We start from the raw sequence: 6807 nt of genomic DNA, 5'->3' as shown, positions 1-6807 counted from the left end.
TCATGAATTGGAAGATTTAATGACATAAACATGTAAGTTCTTCCCAAATTAGTTCATAAATCCAATATAATTTTAAATAAAATCCAAATATGACTATTTGTGAAACGAAACAGACTGGTCTTAAAATTCATATAGGAGAGAAAAAGGATAAGACAGGTTTTTTTAAAGATTTTATTTATTTATTCAAGAGAGAGAGAATGAGAGAGAGAGAGCACGAGAGGGAAGAGGGTCAGAGGGAGAAGCAGACTCCCCGCTGAGCAGGGAGCCTGATGTGGGACTCGATCCCAGGACTCCAGGATCATGACCTGAGCCGAAGGCAGACGCTTGACCAACTGAGCCACCCAGGCGCCCAAGGATAAGACAGTTTTGAAGATGAGAACAAAATAGACCGTCACTCCGGCTATCAACTTATTTTAATGTTACAGTTAACACGGCGTGATCCTGGCTTGAGGATAGACACACTGGTGGATAGAATAGAAAAGAGACTCTGGAAAGAGGTCTGTGAATACATGCAGACTGGATATATTCAACAGTGGCATTATAATGGCAGGGGGTGGGTGGGTGGAGAATGAACTCTTCAATTATAAGGAAATTGGTTGTAAAGAATTCAAATAATATACCTGGACCCACCTGCCCCTGGAAGCCCCAGAAGCTATTGACGTTTCTTCCTCTACTACTTCTAGTTGTCTCAATCTCACCATAGAGTGAGAACCTGGCTTTGGTGTGGCTTCCATTGCTCCCAACACAGCAGAAGTGGTTCTGGTGCCCAGGTCCCACCTTACCAAACTCATGGAGGATATGCCTCTTCCATCACTGTCAGGCTCAGATAAAGCATCAAGCTCCATACAACAGTGGTGGAGACTGGTTTGCCCACTGGCTACACTGAGAAAATGTGTAACTCAACCCAGAAGTGAGTAAAATTCCAGTGGAGTAAACTTCAACCAAGAACAGGGAGGAGAAAAGAGGATCTGGCAGATAAATTGTTTGCCCTTCTTCCTCTCTCTGATAGACTATTCTGAGGTGTGGTGCATACACAGAACATGTCGGAAAGATGTCCTAGGTGACCCACGCTGGATTTCCTTGGGATGCCATGGCCAGCTTGGCAACATATCAACTGATACTTGTTTTCTTTTCTTCTACTCTCCATTTCCCTTCTCCTTAACTCTTGCTGCCTTAGGATTACTCCTCTCAATACTTCAGGAAGAGGTGGTGCCTTGGGTTCTGTTTTCCAGAGACCCTGGGGTAAGATGGTTGTGTATATAGAAAAAAAAGAAAGCTAGGTCCCTACCCCCCACACCATCCCGAAAACCGTATCAATGTGGAATAAAGACCTAAACATTAGAAATAAAGCTTAAAACATTTTGAAGAGAATGTTAGGAGAACCTTTTTCTCAGAATAAGCAAGTATTTCTTTTTTTTTTTTTAAGATTTTATTTATTTATTTGACAGAGAAAGAGAGAGAGAGTTCACAAGCAGGGGGAGAGGCAGAGGAAGAGGGAGAAGCAGGCTCCCGGCTGAGCAGGGAGCCCGAAGCGGGGCTCGATCCCAGGATGCTGGGATCATGACCTGAGCCAAAGGCAGCCGCTTAACCGACTGAGCCACCCAGGCACCCCTAAGCAAGTATTTCTTAAAACCTAAAAGCACAAACGATGACAGAAAAGATTGATAAATGTGATTACCTATAATTGAGAAACATTTATTCAACAAAAGATGACATGAACAGGGATGCCTGGCTGGCTCAGTTGGAGGACTGTGCGATTCTTGATCTCGGGGTCGTGAATTCGAACCCCATGTTGGGTGCAGAGATTTATTTAAAAATCTTTTAAAAAAAGAAAAGATGACATGAACAAAGATAAATTACAAGCTGCAATCTGAGAAAAATATTTGCAATTCATTTAATCGACTAGGCTACATATCCAGAATTTAACAAAAATTTCTACAAGTCAAGAATAAAAGATAACAGAGGAATGAGCAAAGGTCAGAAACAAGCAATTCCTAGAAGACTTCTGGATTGCCAATAAACATATGAAGAGGTAAGGAACCTCATTACTGATTGGGCAAATCAAACTAAAATCACTTGAGATACCATTCCACACCTATCTAACTGGGAAAAAACTTGAGAGAGTGATAGGGTGAGTGTTGGGTATGGAGCAATGAACTCTCACATACTGCTAAAAAGAGCATCAACTGCTACAACCATGTTAGAAAATAATTTGATGGTATACTTGTAAAGATATGCATGCCCTTTGACTCCCAAATTCCATTTCTTGTTATATTTTCTTTTTTTTTTTAAGATTTTATTTATTTGTCAGAGAGAGAGAGAGATAGGCAGAGGGAGAAGCAGGCTCCCTGCTAAGCAAGGAGCCTGATGTGGGACTCGATCCCAGGACCTTGGGATCATGACCTGAGCCAAAGGCAGACACTTAACCAAGTGAGTCCCCCTATATTGTCTACACTATATTGTCTACACTACAGAAAGTCCCACATATATCTACAAGGAGATTTATGAAGGAATGATCGCTGAGGTGTTGTTTGTAATAGGAAAAAATGGAAATAACTCAAATGTTCAACAAGAGAAAAAAACAAGTTTTGAAATATTTACAAAATACTATGAATTGAATGCAAATGTATTCACTAGAGCTCTATATATAGCAACAAGGATTAATTGTAAACACAGAATGATGAGAGAAAAAAATCAAGTTGCAGAATCATGTGTGCATGGGACACCATTTACATATAGAGTCCAAATATGTCAAACAAAGCCATATACTTATTGGCACACATATGTAATAAGTATAAAAACACATATGCGGTGTTGCCTGGGTGGCGCAGTTGGTTGAGTGTCCAGCTCTTGCTTTCAGCTCAGGTCCTGATCTCAGGGTCGTTTCAGCCCTGCGTCTGGCTCCATGCTCTGCAGGGAGTCCGCTATGGATTCCCTCTTTCCCTCTCCCTCTGCCCCTTCCCACCTCAAATAAATGAACAAACAAACACATATGAGTAAGGTAAATGCTGAATTTGGGATAGTTGTCCTGGATGCGGAGGGGGGAATAGAAATGAAATCAGTGTGGAGTGCGTGCAGGTTTCAACTCTATCTGAATGTTTATTCCTTTTTGAAAACTCTGAAGCAACTTGAGCAAAATGTTAGCATTCATACAGCTCAATGTGGGTACAGGTGTTCCTTCTGTTTTTCTCCTTGTATGTTTGCAACATTTCATTTTTTTTTTCTAAACTAAGTGGAATGCTTTGAAAAGATCCAGTAAAAGCTGAGTCACAGAAAACAGAAAAACACAAAAACTACCATTGAAATAAGGGTGGGCAAAACAATTGTAAAAAGTTGGGTAAATAATTCTAAGCACAGTAATTTCAAGTCCTGACACAGATTTCCTTCTCAGGTGTGTTGAAGTTCTTGCTCCACTATAAAGAAACCCAAAGTGGGGCGCCTGGCTGGCTCAGTTGGTGTAGCACGTGACTCTGGACCTCAGGGTCCTGAGTTCAAGCCCCATGTTGGGCGTGGAGCTACTTAAAAAAAAAAAAAGAAAGAAAGAAACCCAAAATGGAAATCATCAAAATGCATATTGTGGGTGTTAAGTTGCTGAAGAAAGATAACGCAGAGCTCCAGAGGACTCATTCTCAACCTTGCCTTATATCAAACATTGGTGTGTGAATGTATATAAATATGCTTGATGTTAAAATGAAATACTAAAAGTAAGTATAGGTCCCATTCTTTGATTTCTTTCTTTAACAGAATTATTCAGTATCTGGTCCTGATCTGTTGGATAAGAAGACTTCTTCAGTAATCATTCCAAGTCTATTAACACATATTAAAGGCCTCCATGCTATGCATTGGACTAGGTACAGATGGCTCCCTGAAGGAGTGAGTGAACCAAGGAGGTGAGGGTGCAAGCGTTCTGGGCAGAGGATAAAATGGAAGCAAATTCAGCAAAACATGGACAAGAAATAGAGCATGGATTTCTTCTCCTGGAATGTGTAGGAGCAGGAAAGAAGTTGAAATAAGGTTATGGTAAGACCGAAGAAAGAGGTACTTGAGTTTTGTCTTAATCTCAATTTTAGCATACCGTAGTTTCCAAATTGAATGCATCCTATTCATCATATTTTTTCTTTATTCATCATATTTTAAGTTGTCATGTCAGAGAGTGCTCATCTGCAGTTTCTAAAGCGCTTCGGAAAAAGCCTATGTTGGGACACGTGGGTGGCTCAGTTGGTTGAGTGTCTGCCTTTGGCTTGGGTCGTGATCCCAGGGTCCTGGGATGGAGTCCCGTGTCGGGCTCCCTGCTCTGCGGGGAGCCTGCTTCTCCCTCTCCTTCTGCCTGTCACTTCCCCTGCTTGTGCTCGCTCTGTCTTTCTGACACATAAATAAATAAAATCTTAAAAAAAAAGAAAAAAAAGAAAAAGGAGGGGCGCGTGGGTGGCTCAGTTGGTTAAGCGACTGCCTTTGGCTCAGGTCATAATCCTGGAGTCCCACATCAGGACTGCTTTTCCCTCCGACCCTCCCCCTCTCATGTGTTCTCTCTCTCTCAAATAAATAAATAAAATCTTACAAAAAAAGTACTTAAAAAAAAAGGAAAAAGCCTATGCTGATGTCATTTCTAAGAATAACACAGTGGGATCAGGGTTATCTCTTTCACCTTCTATAATAATTAGTAAATTGCCATATTTCTTTTTTAAGTAAATCTGACACAAAAAATTAAAGCACCTTTACTTTTTTTGTTTTTATTAATGCACTCTTCCAGGGCGCCTGGGTGGCTCAGTCGGTTAAGCATCTGCCTTCGGCTCAGGTCATGATCCTGGGGTCCTGGGATCGAGCCTGTGTAGGGCTCCCTGCTCTCTCTCATTCTCTCTCGCTCAAATAAAAAAAATAAATAAAATCTTTAAAAAAAATCAGTGCACCTTTAAACAAAATAAAGACATTACAAATTGGGCCATGGTTCCTTTGACCACCATCCCAAGGCTAGTTCCCTGTCCCCACATATATTTTTTAAATTTTTAAAGATTTATTTATTTATTTTAGAGAGAGAGAGAGAGTGGGGGGGGCAGAGGGAAAAGGAGAGAGAACCTCAGGCAGACTCCCCACTGAGCATGGAGTGTGATGCAGGGCCCGATCTCACGACCCTGAGATCATGACCTAAGCTGAAATCAAGAGCCAGTTGCCTAACAGACTGAGCTGCCCACATTTAGCCAAAGTAATACAGGTGCCCCTCCCTTTCCCCACATATAACTCAAGTTAAGACCTATAGCTATGGAGCGAGATTGTCCAAGTTCAAATCTTTTGTTTGGTTGGTTAGTTTGGGTTTGTTTTTTTATTTTTTCTCTCAAAAAAGAAAAAGAAACCCACTTTATTGATGTGTGATTAACATGTAAAAAGATTTCAATTAGCAATAATCGCGCCTCGGATAAACCTCATTGGCTACGATACTGCCACTGCGCAAAGCTTAAAAAAGAGATATATATTTAATGCAGTGAGTTTGGGATTAAGTATATGTCTGTGAAATCATCACCACTATCAAGCCCACAGATGTTTCCATCCTCCCCCAAAGTTTTCTTCCTTCTCTTTATTATTATTTTTGTTGTGTGGTAAGAACATTTAACATAACATCTACCCTCTTAGCAAAATTCAATTATAAAATATAATACTGTGGGGCACCTGGATGGCACAGTAGGTTAAGTGACCAGTTCTTGGTTTGGCTCAGGTCAGGATCTCAGAGTCCCCAGGATTGAGCCCCACGTAGGGCTCCATGCTTAGCCAGGAGTCTGCTTCTCTCCTTCTCCCTCTCCCTCTGCCCCTCTGCTCTCTCTCTCAAATAAATAAATAAATGTCTTTAAAAAATAATATAAAATAAAATATTGCTAGGAATAGGTCCTATGCTGTAGAACAGATTTTCAGAACTTACTTATCTTTTTTTTTTTAAGAGATTTTATTTATTTTGAAAGAGTGTGAGAGAGAGAGAGCACAATCAGAGATGAGGAGAGGGGGACCAAGGGAGAGGGAGAAGCAGTCTCCCCGCTGAGTGGGGGGTCCGATGTGGGACTCGATGCCGGGACTCCAGGATCATGACCTGGGCCGAAAGCAGTCGCTTAACCAACTGAGCCACCCAGGCGCCCAGAACTTACTTATCTTGCATAACTGAAACTTTGTGCTCTGTGACCATCACCTCCCAGTTTCCCTCTGCCCCCAGCCCCTGTAACCACCGGGCTACTCTCTTATTCTATAAGTTTGACTATTTGAGATTCCACATATAAGAGATTATTTACAAATTCAAATCTTTATTTTTTTTAAGATTTTATTTATTTATTTAATAAATAAAGTAAGAGAGGGACACAGCAAGAGAGGGAACACAAGCAGGGGGAGTGGGAGAGGGAGAAGCAGGCTTCCCGCCGAGCAGGGAGCCCGATGCGGGGCTCGATCCCAGGACCCCGGGATCGACGTGAGCGGAAGGCAGACGCTTAACGACTGAGCGACTCAGGCGCTCCTGTTTGTTTGTTTTATTCTGTCTTTAAAAAAAAAAAAAAAAAGATTTTATTCATTTATTTGAGAGACAGAGAGAGGCAGGGAGGGGCGAGGGGAAGGGAGGAGGAGAGGGACAAGCAGACTCCCTGAAGACTGATGACTGGAGAGCCACACCTGGGGCTCCATCCCAGGACCCTGAGATCATGACCTGAGCAGAAGTCAGATGCTTAACCGACTGAGCCACCCAGGTGCCCCCAGTTTGTGCACTTGTAAGTGCTTCACTATGGTAGATGCTAAGAGAGGGAGCTCCCAGGTCATAGTATACACACATTTAAAATTTTA

The 6807-nt window shown here is 41.8% G+C and overlaps 1 pseudogene; it reads right to left on the bottom strand.

Annotated features, from left to right (window-relative positions):
- Nucleotides 1-5327: 5327 nt before the first annotated feature.
- Nucleotides 5328-5450, bottom strand: LOC112812404 (U4 spliceosomal RNA; annotated as a pseudogene).
- Nucleotides 5451-6807: the final 1357 nt, after the last annotated feature.

This window comes from Callorhinus ursinus, unplaced genomic scaffold (genome assembly GCF_003265705.2).
Source record: "Callorhinus ursinus isolate GAN/ISIS: 27379988/994484 unplaced genomic scaffold, GSC_fseal_2.0 scaffold18, whole genome shotgun sequence".
NCBI classification, from domain to species: Eukaryota; Metazoa; Chordata; class Mammalia; order Carnivora; family Otariidae; genus Callorhinus; species Callorhinus ursinus.
Note: the sequence above shows the minus strand (reverse complement) of the source record. Positions and strands in the feature narration are given on the sequence as shown.